This window comes from Enhydra lutris, unplaced genomic scaffold, assembly GCF_002288905.1.
Source record: "Enhydra lutris kenyoni isolate GAN:26980312 unplaced genomic scaffold, ASM228890v2 scaffoldscaffold46, whole genome shotgun sequence".
Classification (NCBI taxonomy): domain Eukaryota; kingdom Metazoa; phylum Chordata; class Mammalia; order Carnivora; family Mustelidae; genus Enhydra; species Enhydra lutris.
In genome coordinates, this window is record NW_019154130.1 from 13380729 (window position 1) to 13398367 (window position 17639).

Genomic DNA, 17639 nt, shown 5'->3' on the forward strand with positions numbered 1-17639 from the left:
GCACTTATCTATAATTGAAACAAAAGTTTTATGAAGCAATATTCACTTTTACTATATGATGCACTCTTAGTCTTTTCGCTTTTCTTTTGTCAACAACAACAACAAAAAAGCACAGCACTGACCACAAAGCCACTGAAATGATTTCATTATTCACCAGCCAGTCTCATGCCACACTTTGAGAAACAGAACCCTAGAGAAATTCTTACACACGCAGACCAGGAAACAGGAAGGCTTGCTGATGCATTGTTTGTAATAACAACCACAAAAAATTGGAAACAAAACAAAACAAAACAACCTGAAAGTTCTATCCACAGGAGACTGTATCAGGACATTAGCGATAATATGCGCAGAGTGGAACCGTGAACGTAAGTGGATTTGAACCACACGCATTAGCACGTATCTCAAAACCAAAAGTCCAGTAAGAATACAAACTGAGGAAGGACACAGGTTCTCAGATACCATTTTTATGCAGTTTAGAAACAGGCAAAAGAATTCTATTTGTTACTTAGGAATTCATACATATGTAGTAAAGGTATAAAAGCTCATAAGGGAATGATTAACACCAAATTCAGGAGAGTGATTGCCTCTTGAGTGAGAGAGGCAGGCAGGGATGGGGCTGCCTTTGGGGCTTCATTAGTCTATGTAAAGCTTCATTTCCCAAGATGGGTGATGAGTCCTTGGTGCTCATTATATTAGTCTCTCCTTTTATTATTCTTTTTTTAAATAGGCTTGAGGCATTCCGTAATAATTAAAAATTTTAAAAAGAAAGAAAAAGAAAAGGAAGGGGGGGTGCTTGAGTTTAAATTCGTAGGGGGTTGTATTAGTTTCCTGGGGCTTCCATAACAAATTATTTAAAACTCGGTGACTTAAAACCACAGGAATTTATTCTTGCACAGTTCTGAAGACCAGAAGTCTGAAACCAGGGTGTCTGTAGGCCTTGTTCTCTCTGGAGGCTCTGAGGGATAATATGTTCCGTGCCCCTCTCCTAGCTCTTGATAACCACTGGCAACCCCTGGCATGCCTTCAGTGTGGGGCTTCCATATTGCCCTGTCTGCCTCTGCCTTCACATGGCCTTCTCTCTGTGCTTCATATTTCCTCCTCCTTTCTCTCTCTCTCTTTAAAAAAAATTATTTATTTATTTGAGAGAGAGAGAGCATGCGAGCGCATGTACATGCATGTGTGTGGGCAAAGGGCAGAGGGTAGGGAAGAGAATCTCAAGCAGACTCCCCACTGAGCATGGGAGCCAGATGGGGCTCATTCCCAGGACCCTGAGGTCACCACCTGAGCTGAAACCAAGAGTGCCGGACGCTTAATGGACTGAGCCACCCAGGAGCCCCCCTTCTCCTTTCTCGTATAAGAATACTAGTCATTGGACTTAGGGCTCACTGTAAATGTAGGATGATCTCATCTAGAGATCGTTAACTCAATTATTTCTGCAAAGACCCTACTTTCCAAATAAATTCACAGGTATCGGGGCTAGGACTTGGGCATATCTTTTTGGGGGCCAGATTCAACCCATTATAGGGATGTAAGGCCCTGCCCATTCAGCCCTTTCCCCTTGAATATTATTACGATGATATTGCTTACTGCAGGGCTTTTCAATCTCAGTGCTTTTTTTTTTTTTTTTTAAGATTTTTATTTGTTTATTTGACAGAGATCACAAGTAGGCAGAGAGGCAGGCAGAGAGAGAGAGAGGAGGAAGCAGGCTCCCCGCTGAGCAGAGAGCCTGATTCGGGGCTTGATCCCAGGACCCTGGGATCATGACCTGAGCCGAAGGCAGAGGCTTAACCCACCGAGCCACCCAGGCACCCCCAATCTCAGTACTGTTAACATTTGGGTTAGAAAAGCCTTGGGGGGCTTTTTTGTGCCTTGAGGGATGTTGAATAGCTTCCTTGGCCTCTGCCCATTAGGTGCCAGTTGTAGCTCCAGACATTGCTTAATGTTTCCTGGGGGTAAGGGTGTAAGATAAAACACAGGGCCCCAGTTAAATATGAATTTCAGATAAACAGTAAGGTTTAGTATAAGTATATTCCAAACATTGCATGGGACATACTTATGTTAAAAGATTATTATTGCTGGGGCACCTGGGTGGCTGAGTTGGTTAAACATCTGACTTGATTTTGGTTCAGGTTGTGATCTCAGGGTCATGAGATCAAGTCCCTCATCAGCTCTGCATTCAGCAGGGAGTCTGCTTAACATTCTCTCTTCTGTCTCCTTCTGTCCCACCCCCAACTATTATTGCTTATCCTGGGTATCCTGTTCTACCTCCACCCCACACCGCCACCACCAAATCAGGCAACACGACCTAGGGAGAAAAATCACCCCTGGTTTAGAACAACTAATTGAGGACTGGCATTGCAAATTCACACTCATCGAGTTCTTCTCTGTGCCCACCACTTTGCTAAACCATGTTCATGAATTGCATTTACTCCTCAAGACAACCCTGAGAAATAGGCGTCATAATGCCCCCCAGCAAAGAAGTAGAGGGGTTCGGTTTTTGAACCCAGATCCCCTTTTTCATGGGCACGGTGAGTTCGGTAGGAGGGTGGCAGCTTGGCAGATTGTGAACGCCTCATTTGCTTAGGGGAAACTGGTGCTGATGTCTGGATGATCCTGGTGACAGAGCTGGGTTCAGGAGTACAAGACAGGCAGAGCAGGCAGGCCCGAGGAGAAGACGACAGGCTACAGGAGGATGGGCTATTACGGACGATCCTGGGATGTGGGGTCATTGGCCACGGGGAGAAGCCGCCGAGCAGCAGGCTGCCATCGGACGATCCCAGTAGCTAGCAGACCTGGGCTTGAATGTTGGTTTCGCCCCCAGGCGTGGCCTTGAGTAGATGCTGTGGTGACATTTATTCCGCACTTGGTGGATGCTGGGTCCTGCTCCTAGTGCTGGCACTACATGATCTCATTTAACCCTCAAATGACTGTCTTAGGGCAGGTCTTCTCACAGATGAGGAGCTGAGGCTTAAGACGGATGATGAAGGGCGCCTGGGTGGCTCAGTGGGTTAAGCCTCTGCCTTCGGCTCAGGTCATGATCTCAGGGTCTTGGGATTGAGCCCCATATCAGGCTCTCTGCTCGGCAGGGAGCCTGCTTCCCTTTCTCTCTCTCTGCCTGCCTCTCTGCCTACTTGTGATCTCTGTTTGTCAAATAAATAAATAAAATCTTTAATAAAAAAAAGACAGATGATGAAGTGTGCCCCACGTCATGAACTAGTGAGGGGCAGAGCTCGGACTCCCGGGGCAGGGGTCAGCTGGACTCCAGCGGTCTTCCATTAATATCTCTTCAAGGCTCAGCTTCCTCCTCTCTCCAATGGAGATCCCATTCCCAGCTTTTTAGGGTTGATTTTAGGATGAAATGAGTTAGTGGGCCTAAAGCACTTAGTTAGCATAGGGCCTGGCATACGGTAACTAGCGGTGATGGTTATAAAGGCAAGGGAGTGAGGCCTGAAGCAGGGGTCCCCTCCCGCCCTCCTCATAGGCTCTGTGTGTTTACTGGGGATTGTGTCTCACTCATGTATGTTTGTTTCGTCTTAAAATCAACATGAAGTGAGCACTTTCTATGTGCCAGGCACTGTTGAAGGCCCTAAGTGTGCAGCTAGGACTAAGACCCAATTTTTGTCCTCAGAGTCAAGCATTTCCCCAGCAAGCCCAGAGCCCATAGTAGGCCCTCAATAAATGGCTGCTGAATGAATGAATGAATGAATGACTACACAAATGAATGAATCCAGAGAGCAAGGGAGTCTTGCCTTCTTAATGTAGTCATCAATTCAGCTACAACTGCCGTGGCCAATCCTGGGATAATGGATTAGCACTGTCTTCTAATAAAGGTGGTTTCATCCATCTGAAGGATAGGGATAATAATATATTCCTTGCAAAGCTGTTGGGTGGCTTAATTAGCTAATATTTATAAAGTGCCTCCAAAGCCCCAGATAAAAGCAAGGTAAAAACACCTTATGTGATTGCTATTAATAATTTACTGTCCCCCTGCACCAGGCCTTTCAGATGTGTTTCTTGAAAAAAGAAGAGGTAGGGCCTAGTTTTGGGATAATTAAATCCTAGATAAAGATCAGCTACTCTTTTATTAGAGCCCAAACAAGCCCTTTTTCCTCTTCGCAGAGTCTCTCCATTTTTGTCATGCTCAGGTGAGCTGCCTTGTTTGGGGAACATATGTTGTTGAGACAGTAACTTTCTCTCTTTATAGCTATCATCTCATGTGGGTATGTCCAACGGAAGTCTTCCTGGGGCCTCATCTGGGCCTTATAAAATGGCTAAAGGCCCACAAGAGCACTTGCATAACTAACTGATGATTTGCATACAATTTGAATAACCTCTTGGATCTATGAAGTTAGATCTTTGATTTCTAATAGCTTCGTCATTTCTGTTCATGTAATCGTAAAAGTGGTGAAGATTTCAGACCTTATAAGGGACTCATTTCCCCTGAGTCATTTGAGGGGTGGAAGGAAGGGGGCATTTATTGAACATCTACTATGTGCTTACAAATTTATTTCCTCTTTGGAATCACCTAAGGGACTAAAAAATACTGATGCCTCATCTCCACTGTCAGAGATTATGATGTAATTGGTAGTAACCCTTGGGGGGAAAGCCTTACTGTCGGTAGCTTTGACTCATCTCCAGGTGATTCTAAGATGCTGCAAAGACAGAAATCTTCAAAAAAACCCACCAAGAACCACCCCTTCCTCCAGCCCCACCTCCACCACGTTAAAGGTGTGGAAACTTAGACTTGGGACATTAGGGGAAGGACACTCATAGCTGACCATTTTGGTTCTTAGTATGTACCAGACTCTGTGCTGAGCACATTGATGTGTGTGTGTGTCTAAATTCTTGCAATGACTCTTTGAAGCAAGTATTAATAATAGCCCTCCTTTTTTTTTCTTTTAAGATTTTATTTATTTATTTGAGAAAGAGAGAGGCAGCACAAGGAGGAGGAGCGGCAGACAGAGAGAGGGGGGAAGCAGGCTCCCCGCCGAGCAGGGAGCCCGACATGGGGCTCGATTCCAGGACCCTGGGATCATGACCTGGGCTGAAAGCAGACACTTAACCAACTGAGCCACCCAGGCGCCCCCGTAATACCCTCTTTTATAGACGAACCAACTGAGTCAAAAAGTATGTCGTCTTCCCAAGGCCCCTGAACTAGCAAGAGATCATCCACAGAGGAGACATGAGTGTGCTTGGATTAGGATTAGATTCTGTTAGGATTTGAATTTCCCTTCCAACCTCTGGGTTTTACAGGATCCAGCAGGTGTGTTCCTTGAGAATCCTGTCTTGTCTTCATCCATGTTTCTCTGGGATTAGCACAGTGCTGGACTCTTAAAGGCACCTGGAGAATATTGAGCATTGTCATGCGGCAGTTCGGGCCAGGGAGTGGGCTTTCCAGGCATTCAGGAGCAAGACTCTTTGACCTGGTATATCCGTTCTTCCTCCCTTCCTCCTCCTCTCCAATATTTTTTGAGGTCTGTGCCGGAGACACAAGACAGACAAAGGCTGTTGTGTACCATCCATCATTTGTCCGCCAATATTTGAGCTTTGAATTAACCAGCAGAAGGTGGGCTGTGCTTTTTTTCTCCCGGTAAAATGAACTGAAGCTGATGTGATAAAATAGTTTCAGCACACCAAAGGAAAGGATGGCGACTGGGTTTTGTTTTGTTTTGTTTTGTTTTTTTCCTCATCTGAAAAGCGGTATGAGGAAAGAAATTTTATCATGTTCATCCAGCCCAGTGTGCTCCTGAATAGTGAGTCATTTGGTGCCATGCTATTCAAATATAAATTCATTCATTCATTCAGTGCTTTTTGAGCTCCTGCCATGTGCCTGGTCCTGTTCTAGCAGATGGAGATATGTTATAAAATGAGGTAGAGTCCCTTTATCCATGGTGACCTGAATGGTGAGAAAAAGTAAGTCCTATGTCGATCTTGAGGAATAGTGTGGTTAGCAGAGGGAACAGTAAGTGTGGAACCATGAGATCTGAATGACTTGGTGGATTTAAGGAAAGGTAGGACAGAGTGTGGCTCAGAGTGGATGAAGTGGGGGAGAAGGCATGGAGTGGACAGGGGGCCAGATCACTCAATGCCCTGTGGTCATGATAAGGCATTTGAATGTTACTCTGCCTGAGATAGGAAGCCATAGGGAGTTTTGAACAGGGAAGTGACACAATCCAACTTACATTTCCTAAGGATCACTCTGGATGATGCTGTTGCAGGAGCAGACTATAGGGAGGAGTGGAAGCCCGGAGTTAGGAGGTGTGGAAAGAATCCAGGTGAGAAATAGTAGTGATTTGTACCAGGGGGTAGCAATGGAGGTGATTATAAGTGGTTGCATTTGTCATTTATTTTAAAAGTTGAGCCTATAGGACTTGCTGATTAACTCACTGTGTCGGGTGAGGAAAAGAGAGAGGAATCAAGGTTGACCCTCCCTGCCTTTTGACCTGAATGAATTAAGGTCCTATCTCTGAGATGGGAAAGACTGAAGGAGGAGTCCATACTCAACTAAATTTGAAAAACATCACCTATTATATTTTCTTTTTAGCAAATTCACAACATCATATTAAAGCTTCTGAGATGGCCTACAATACAGATACCTGCTTAGCTTTGGTTAACGTAGAATTTCCAATACTTATTTGATCAAGTAATTTTGTCTGTTGTCACCTCATGCAACATGTGGTAAGATTCTTCAGACGTTCCTTGAATAACAGCAGAGTGTGAGTGTGTAGAATCTTTGTGTGTGTGTGTGTGTGTGTGTGTTCCCAGGTTGGGGAAGTGATTTGCAGCTGTGTAGCGTTCTAGGTTCTGATGGATGTGCTTCTGCTCTGTTCTGTTCTCTTCACCTTCTAAATCTTCACCACCATCCTCTTCCATCTAATTAACATTCCTCCTCCAGTCCAACCAAACCGTATCTCCACACCAAATTAGAGAGTGCCACTCTCCTGCCTAAAACTTTAAATGTCTCCCCTTGCCTTTAGGATGAATACCAAATGCTTTACTCTGACTTTGCCACATGCTTCACAATAGGACCTTCCACCTGTCTTCCCAGCTGCCTTTTCACTCTGGCTAGGCTGAACTTTTTAAAGCTTCCTTGCTCTCTCTCACCGCTGTGCTTCTGTACATGCTCTTCCACCTACCTGGAGGACTCTCGAACCTTCTTTTACTCAACCTTTGGGTATTATCTTGGATAGTACCCCTCTAGGAGGAATCTCCTGCCTTCTCATGCTTGGGTTCAGCATCTCTTCTTTGCGCTCACCGTCCACCTAGGTAGCCCTACTGGGCTTTATTGAGGTGTAATTGACAAATATAAATTTTATCTATTTAAGACGTATGACTTGATGTTTTGGCATATATATGGTGTGAAATAATCAGCATAATCAAGCTAATGTCTAGGCACTAGATATTTTGGATTTGATACCAAAAGAAAGGCACACAACAAAGGCACAGGAAACAAAAGCCAAATAGACAATGAGGATCGCATCAAGCTAGAAAGAACGTGGATGGCAAAGGAGACAGTCAGCAGCTTGAAAAGGCAACCTATGGAATGGGAGAAAATATTTGCAAACAATATATCTGTTAAGGGGTTCATATTCCAACAAATATGAGGAACTCCTACAACTCACTAGCAAAAAAAACAAGTAAGCTGATGAAAAAAATGGACAGAGGACCTGAATAGATGTTTCTCAAAAGAAGGCCTACAAATGGCCAACAGGTATATGAAAAAGTGTTCACCATCACCAATCATTGGTGAAATGCAAGTCGAAACCACAATGAGATACCACCTCATACTGGTTAGGATATCTCTGATTAAAAAGACAAAAGATGACAAGTATTGGGGAGCACGTGAAGAAAAGGGAACTTTTTTTGGTACAGTGTTGTTGTGGAATGTACATTGGTGCAGCCCCTGGGGAAAACAGTATGGAGTTTCCTCAAAAAATAAAAAAATAGAACTACCTTGTGATCCAACAGGCCCACTTCTGGGTATGAGTCTAGATCTTCATAGCATATATCACATGATATTTTTATTTGTCTCTCTTTCCCACTAAGGATTGAGTTTCACGAAGGCTTGGCCAGTTGTCTTATTTCCCATTATAACCCTAGTGCCTAGCGCAATGCCCAACGCAGAGTACTAAATGCACAGGAAATCTTTATTGGGATAAATGAATAGCTGAGTGAGGCTGGAGGTAATGGTCAATGTCCAAGATGTTGATTCAGTTCTGCCAACTTTTGCTGGGAATTCAAAGATTCCCAGGAATCTAGAAACTAAAACCTAGGAGCATAGTTCTTGCATGGGATAGACTCACAAAGTTCAGGAAAGACAGTGCTGGAATGGAGATTTTATGGGAACATAGAAGAGGGAGCAATTCTGTTGGCCCAGAGCTGGAGACTGAAGAAACTATAGGAGAAAAAGAGATACTTAACCCGGACCTTCAGGAGTGAGTAAGAATTTGCCAGCCAGGAATGTAAGGATGGGGGAGTGGAGGGAGGGTGCTTGGGGCAGATTAAGAATATAAAGATGAGGATGTGGGTGGCACATTTGGGGACCAGTGAGTTGTATGCCTATAGGGTTGGGACTAGGTCGGTATCGGTTAGGATCCTTTGGCCTTTGAGAAAGCTCTACCAGAAGTGGTTCAAATAGTAGGAGAAATTATGCTGCATCTCCAGAAGTCAGGAGGGAGGTGGTGCCAGAGGGGTGAATTTGGCAGCTCGGTGTCACCAGGGAGTTGTTTTCCCCATATTCCCACACTTTCATTCCAGGGAATGAATTTGAGGCTATGTTCTCCTCTGTTGATTGAAATCTGTTTGTTTGTTTAAGATTTTATTTATTTTTTTGACAGACAGAGATCACAAGTGGCAGAGAGGCAGGCAGAGACAGAGAGGGAAGCAGGCTTCCCACTGAGCAGAGATCCCGATGCGGGGCTTGATCCCAGGACTCTGGGATCATGACCTGAGCTGAAGGCAAAGGCTTTAACCCACTGAGCCACCCAGGCGCCCCTGAAATCTCTGTTTTTAATCAGTGAGGGAATAGTTTCCCAGGACCCCACCCCAGGTCCCATTGGCCAGGCCTGTGTCACATGTCTAAGCCTGAGCAAGTTTCTAGAGAGGGACAGGTGCCCACTACAACTGATTTAGGTCAAGCAAGATTTACATCTGCACCCAGGACCAAGGAGGGGCATGTGGCTGCTCAGTAGGGGAGCAAAATCAGACTTGTTTTTAACCAGAAATGGAAGGACCATGAGCCAGGCAGCCAGTTTTAGCCACCGTGGAGACGTGGAGCACCTGTCCTCTGTCCGGGGTCTCTGCTATCACTTGCTCCAGCCCAGTGTTGCCATAAGGCTGGGGGCCTAGTATTGCCAGACCTTGCAATTAAAAAAAAAAGAAAAATCTGGAGGCCCCTGGGTGGCTCAGTTGTTAAGCGTCTGCCTTCGGCTCATGTCATGATCCCAGGGTCCTGGGATTGAGCCCCACATGAGGCGCCCTGCTCAGCAGGGAGCCTGCTTCTCCCTCTCCCCCTCCCCCTGCTTGTGTTCCCTCTCTCTTTCTGTCAAATAAATAAATAAAATATTTTTTTAAAAATCCAGAACTGGAGATTAAAAAAAATATATTATTTTGGCTGGTGGGGGGCAGGGGGAGACAAAGGGAGAGGGAGAGAATCCTGAAGCAGACTCCCTGCCAAGCCATGGAGGCCAATGCTGGGCTCCATTCCAGGACCCCAAGATCATGACCTGACCTGAAATCAAATCAAGAGTTGGACGCTTAACGGACTGAGCCACCCGGGTGTTCCAAGAACTGGAGATTTTTATGTGAAATGTTGTGATCTCCAAACTTTGGCGACTCAGATAACTTTATAAAAGCAACCTTAGTTCAAATAAAATTTTTGTGGGCCAATCAGACATGTACAGATTCTAAAGGGAAAGATCCCCTTTGCCACCATGCCAATTTTCTCCTCCTCTCCAGAAGGGAACACTCTTAGCACTGTATGTATCATTCTGGAGCTTTCATTTTTCATTCTTTTTTGAAAGTAATGTTGACACCCACCGTGGGGCTCGAACTCACAACCCTGAGACCAAGAGTAGCACGCTCTTCCAACTAGATCTTTCATTTTTCTATGAATTTATATATGTTAAATACACTTAAACAGTTTCGGGATTTTTTTTGGCATGTGCACATGTGTGTTTAACCTCAGGGGGATTTTATTATGCTTATTGCTTTACGGCAAGCTCTTTGCGGTTAACAAGAGGTCTCAGAGATCCTTCCGCGTCAGTGCATGGATTTGTGAATGATCTACGAGAGACAGACAGAGAAAGAGCCGCATCATGCATGACTGTTTAGAAAACCCTATTCCGTACCACAGCCGGGCAAGTAACATTCCTTTAGATGGCATGGTGGCTTTATCCATCAACTTGGGTGATATGAACTACATGCCCCACAATCCTTTTCTTGTTTGTGTCAAAACTGGGTGAGCCTCCAGGGAGATTCTTGGGAGATTTGGAGGGTAGAGGGGAGGTCGTACATGTTACTGGGGATCTTTTGAAATCCTGGAGGCATGATGGGCAGCAGCTGGGCCTGCCACTGCTTTACCTTCAACGTCTGCAAATCCTGTGTGTTTAGCTGTGTGTGTTCACGTGTTCAGGCGTGTGTGTTCAGCTCTGTGACTAAGGCCCAGCTTCCTCACGGTACTCAGGCCACTAATATCAGAAGCACCAGGAACCTTGCTGGGTTTTAGTCTGCCTTCATGGTGTTCCAGCATGTTCCTAGATCCCCCTTCTCTTTCTGACTGCCTGCCTGAGGACTTCAAGCTCCAGCATGAGATATGAAGACAATAGCCTTACAGCATCAGCCCTCACATTTGCATGAAGCTAATTCCTTGCAACAAATCCCTTTTGTTTTGCATATATTCATATGTAATCTCTACACATGCAAAGTATATATTATTATGTATATTTAAAATATATCTGCATATTTTTTAAATAATGTGAAAATTTATCTGTCATCTCATAGTGGTTTTGCTTCTCTGGTTGAACCCTAGTTGATACAGAAGGATTTCCATCAGAGTAACAACAGCAACTACAATAAGAAACACTTATGGAGTGTTTTTTAAGTGTCAGGACTGTGCAAAGTACTTATGTATATTGTCTTATTTAAACCTCATGATAATTCTATGAGCAAGGGCTATTATTCCCATTTTATATGCAAAGAGGATGGGTTTAGCAAAGTCACTTGAAGCCATCATAGAGCTACAGAGTGGCAGAGTCTGGTGCTAATCTGGGTTTGTCTGACTCCAGAGCCTGGGCTTTAAACCATTGCACTATACTGCTTCCCTTTAAAATGAATTCTAGCCAGACTTCACATGAGGAATATAGTTTATGGGCATTCTGAGGCTTGAACATTGGGTACCCTCCAACTGCAGAGGAAGAAGAGGGTGCTTGCTTTGGAAACAGGATGTGCCTCCAAGGTCATGGTGTCTTTGAGAGTGTGGTTTAGAGGCAAGTGTGGTGTTCCTGCTCACTTATAAAACAGGCCCCCTGCTTTGTCTCCTTCTGGGAGCCACTCATGTTCTTTGATCAAAGTATGGTAAGTATACCCCTGGTTATGCACAGGATCACTTTTTTTTTTTTTTTTAAAGATTTTATTTATTTATTTGACAGACAGAGATCACAGGTAGGCAGAGAGGCAGGCAGAGGGAGAGGGAAGCAGGCTTCCCACTGAGCAGAGAGCCCGATGCGGGGCTCAATCCCAGGATCCTGAGATCATGACCTGAGCCGAAGGCAGAGGCTTAACCCACTGAGCCACCCAGGTGCCCCTACACAGGATGACTTTAGATATCACTGAATGCTACATACAGTCGAATCACATATGCTCCTTTCGAATAACTTGCCTACTGATTATAGAGGCGAGAAAGTATTAGCACAGTGCTAGGGTGTTTCTAACACCACTCTAACATTGGCTAGTCTACCTTTGAACAAGAAAAGAAAGCCTGAGAGTCTCCAGGGGGCAACTCTGCCCACAGAGAATTTAGTAGCATTGGGTACATTCTATTTATTTATTTATTTTCATTTGCATTTACCTTCTAAGAATGGCAAGGAATAGAGGGCTTTTTTTTGTTTTGTTATATGCTAGAATTTGTAAGTTAGAGTCTTACTAAAAAGAGGTGAGTCAGTTTAAAGAAATACTGTCGTAGTGTCTGTGGTTTTTTTTGAAAGTTGTTAAGGTGGTAAAAAGTCTGAAGTCTGTGAAGCAATGGTTGGATCAACTTGGGGAGCCAACCAAGTGATATGACTTTAATTGTTCTAGTCCTATGGATGTGTCTAGGCCCACTCCAAACCCATCAGAGTAGTTGCTCAATAAGTCTTTGTTGAATGAATAAATGAGTCCTTCAAGAAGTCTTCACAGCCCCTTCCAGTCAGGACTCCTGCCACTAGAAGCTCACAGCCCTTATGGGGCTAGCACTCATTCCATAAACATTTTTTGGACACCTGCAGTGCCCGGTACCAAAAATGCAACAGTTGAACAAGATGCCAAATATGGGGCAATTTAATGAGTATATCGTGTGATGATGCTTATATAAATTATCACAAATTTATAATTTATAAATTATAAATTGGTGATATGATTGGTGATACATACTTTCTCATGTGCAGGCTGTTTTCCATATTCATTCTAACCATAAAGTCAGGATCCAGAAGACATACTGAGAATGTTAGGGAAAATAGAATGAAAAAGGAAAAACAAAACAAAAATGAAATGATGGTACAGCTAAACCTGGACTAGCCAATATGGTGGCCACTAGTCACGTGTGGCAGTTGAAGACATGAGATGCAGCTAGTCTCAATGGAGATGTGTCTTGAATGTAAATTGCACACTGGGTTTCAAAGGCAGTATGAATAAAAGAATGTAAGAGATCTCATTTATACCTCTCTATGTTGCAACAGTAATTATATTTGGGATGTATCCGGGTAAATGAAATATATTATTAAAATGAATCCCAATGATTGCTTTTTACATCTTTAACACGGCCAGTAGAAAATTTAAAGTTATGGACGTGGCTCATGTTCTCTTTCTATTGGACAGTGCCAGTAGCTAGGCTGTAAGGCCCAAAAGGCTCAACGCTTTGTCTTCTTGTCTCACCACTGTGTTTCCAGCGTCTAGCACAGTACCTGGACAGAGCAAGTGTTCAGTAAGCCTTTAACCACAATGGACATGGGAGTAATGCAATGGTGTGATATTGTGATTTATAATAACAAATAGATGTTTGGTCTTCATCCCAGTTCCCAGCACTGAGCTCCTAAAAACCCTTGCAGTTTCCTCAGTGATGAGAACCATTAAGGTGTCTTTTATTATCTTAATAAGTGACTTTTTGGCCCTACCTCGGGATGGGGGCTGGTTGCCGGGAGAAGCAACCTGGTGATTTAGAGGGTCAGAACTTTCAGTAACAACATCCTTCCTACTCCCACCTCTGGGCTTGGGAGAGGAGAGGGGCAGGAGGTTGAATCAATTGCCAATGGCAGTGATTTAATCAATCATGCCTATGTAATTAAGCCTCCTTAAAGACTCGGAAGGACAGGGCTCAGAGAACTTCCGGGTTGGTGAACAAGTGGATATTTGTGGAAAATGGTGCCCTTTGAGAAGCTTGGAGACCTCTTCCCATGCCTTGCTCTATGCCTCTCTTCCGTCTGGCTGTTCCCGAGTTAATATCCTTTTATAGTAAACCCGTGATCCAGTAAGTAAAATGTTTCTCTGAGTTCTGCGACCTGCTCTGGCACATTAGTTGAACTTCGGACTTATAGCCAGTGGGTGGGAAGTACAGGTAACAATCTGGGCTGGTGACTGGTGTCGGAAGTGGTTGGGGGCAGTGAACCTTTAACCTGTGAAACCAATTATTATCTTCCAGATAGATAGTGTCAGAATTGAGTTGAATTATTGGATGTGTTGTTGGATGTGTTGCGGGGGACGCCTCCCTCCACACATAGTGAAGTTGGAGCCCTATTTAAAAGACCTAGAGGCTTCTTCAACAATTGGTTCAGTATATGACGAGCATTGCTATTTTTCACACTTAACTGATTTTTTTCTGCAAATCTTTAAGAACTCTACTTTTTTTTTAAGTGCTTCAGATAATGATTTAATTTAGATTTAACAAGCCAGTTATTGCAGGTCAATTAAGTGCCACTTTATGATTTAAAACCTATTTATTCAGATTAACAACCATTAAATGGTTTTATCACACCTCTTTTTGGGTAATACTATTTAAAACTATTTTCAGTTGTTTAAAAAACATCATTTCACATCCATGGACACTTAAAAATAAATCTTTTAAAATCAAGATGATCTTTTTAAAAAAGAAGTCTCTGTGGTCATTTGTAACTTGACTTTATTATAGAAAAATGCACAGATAGAATTTACTAAGAAGCAAAATAGCCAAACTATATGTAAAGCTTATACAGACAGTATAAGGTAACCAGCAAGTAGACAGAGTTGACTGAACAGTGAGCTTGTATTTAAGTATTAGTATTTTTAAAATAACTTTATTGAGCACCCTTTTAAAAAAAGATTACTCATTTACTTATTAGAGAAAGGGGAGTGGTGCGGGAGGGACAGAGGGAAGGGGAGAGGCAGAGAATTCTAAGCGACCCTGCACTAAGCACTGAGCCTAATGTGGGGCTTTATCTCATGACCCATGAGATCATGACCTGAGCTGAAACAGTGAGCTAACTGACTGAGTCAGTCAGGCGCCCCTAATTGAGCACCCTTTTAAAGTATACAATTCAGTGTTTTTTTAGCATGTTAGAATTATGCAACCATTACCATTTTAAATTCTAGAACATTTCTTTCACTCCAAAAAGGAAATTCTATACCTATTAGCAGAAAATCCCAATTCCAGTCTCTCCATTCCCTTGCAAGAAAGTTGCAAGAAAGTTGACTTTCTGTCTTTATGGATTTGCCTGTTCTGGACACTTCATATAGGTGGAAATATGCAATATGTGACTTTTGTGTCTGGCTTCTTCACCTTCAACATGCATAATGTTGTAGCATGGGTCATTTTTTTTTCCTTTGTTTTTTTTTTAGAGAGAGCACATGTGTGGAGGTAGGGAGGGGCATATAGGAAGAGGGAGAGAATCTTACGGAGCCTCCATGCTCAGCACAGAGCCTGGCATGGGGCTTGATCTCAGGACCCCAAGATCATGACCAGAGTCAAAATCTAGAGTTGGAGGCTTAACCGACTGAGCCACCCAAGCACCCCCTTTTTATTTCTGAATAGTAATCCGTTGTGTGGATATACTACATTTGTTTATCCACTCTCAGTTAATGAACATTTGGGTTAACTGAAAAGTGAGGTTTTTTTTTTAAAAAGATTTTATTTATTTATTTGCCAGACAGAGATCACAAGTAGGCAGAGAGTCAGGCAGAGAGAAGGGGGAAGCAGGCTCCCCGCCGAGCAGAGAGCCTGATGCGGGGCTCGATCCCAGGACCCTGGGATCATGACCTGAGCCGAAGGCAGAGGCCTTAACCCACTGAGCCACCCAGACGCCCCTAAAAAGTAATACTTTAAAAAATTTTTTTATTATTTATTTATTTATTTTATTTTCAGCATAACAGTAAAAAGTAATACTTTAAAAAAAAATTACACACTTTATAACAAAAATTTCACATGGTATATATGTGTACTAATAATGATCACTAATATTTGTTGAGCACTTATTACATACCAAGTGTTCTAAATGCTTATATGTTTTAGCATATTTAATATTCACAACAACCCTATGGGGGGGTGGTTATCATGACCTCCAGTATTCTTATGGGGAAATTGGGAAATGGGAAGATTAAATGACCTATCACAGGATAAACAGCTAATATGTTATTCAAATCCAGGAATCCTGGCTGCAAAGCCTATACTTTTCATTAACAAAATTATCATACAAGGAACTGTCTTGGGGGAGGGGTGTACAATTCTGTGAATATCAACACATATAAATTTGTGTAACTACCACTGGCACAGTCAGATAAGGAATTCTTCCATAATCCCAAAATACTCATTTGTGTCCCATCCTGAGCCATCCTAACTGTTGAAGGATGAGACAGCTGACCTGAAACTAGATCCCCACTATGGGAGGCTCCTTACTCTTCCTCCATCTTTGGAATGTAGGTCCCGCCCACCATTCCCACAGTGAGAACTATTTTCTAGGACACAGCCTTGAAGAGTAAGGTGTTGCTGAGACTATGTAGACAAAATCCGCCACTGAATCTTATAGTGGAGGCCTCTACATAAACTTTTAAAGTTTAGATAGGTAGCGTAGGGATCTACTTGGCTTGCAGCCACCCAAAACAAAGCTTTTTTATTTTTTTATTTTATTAACATATAATGTATTATTTGCTTCAGGGGTCCAGATCTGTGAATCATCGGGCTTACACACTTCACAGCACTCACCATAGCACATACCCTCCCCAATGTCCATCACCCAACCACCCTATCCCTACCCCCCTACCCCCCAGCAACCTTCAGTTTGTTTCCTGAGATTAAGAGTCTCTTATGGTTTGTCTCCCTCCTGTTCAAATACCTGTTCAAGTCTTCGCCCATTTTAAAAATGGACATGTCTGTCTCTTTTCTGTTGATTTGTATATTTGACTGTGTATATTCTGGCTGTTAGCTTTTGTTAGTTATATTTATGCAGATATTTTCCTGCACTCTGTGCTTTGCCCTTTCACCTCTCCTGAGGTGTTTGGGTTTTTGTTTGTTTTGTTTTTAATTGTAGTAAAATACAAACACTTGCAATTTATTATTTTTACCATTTCAGTGTGTACAATTCAGTGGCTTCACATACATTTACAGTGTTGCATAAGCCCATCCCCACTGTCTGGTTCCAGAACTTTTTCATTACTCCAAGAAGAAACTGATGAAGTAGTCACTCCCCATTCTTTTCTCCCCCAGCCCCTGGCAATTACTAATCTACTTCGTGTGTGTGTGTGTGTGTGTGTGTGTGTGTGTGTGCGCGCGCGCGCGCATGTGTATTCATCTATTCTGGACACTTTCCTATAAATACAGTCATATAATATGTGGCCTACTGTGTCTGGCTTCTTTCACTTCATATACTGTTTTTTAGGTTTAAGTCATAGCATGGATCAGTACTCATTCTTTTGTGAGTTATTAGGGAAATGTGAATCAAAACCACAAGGAGATACCCCTTCACATCCACTTGGATGACCATAATAAAAAAGAAACAAAAATGAAAGGAAAAAAAACAAGTGCCGGAGAGGATGTGGAGACTTTGGAACCTTTGTACACTGCTGGTGAGAACGTAATATGGTGCAGCCACTGTGGAAAACAGTTCAGTGGTTCCTCAGTATCTTACTGATGAGTTTAATGAACAGAAGCTCTTAATTTTAATGAAGTTTATTTATTTTTTTAAAGATTTTTTTTTATTATTTAATTATTAGAAAGAGAGAGAGAGTGGAGGGGAAGGAGCAGAGGGACAAGCAAACTTTACACTGAGCATGGAGCCGAATGCGGGGCTCGATGCCAGGACACTGAGATCATGACCTGAGCCAAACTCAAGAGTTGGACCCTTAACCGACTGAGCCACCCAGGCTCCCCAAGTCTAATTTATGAATTATTTATTTATTATGTATATTTTTAAGATTTTATT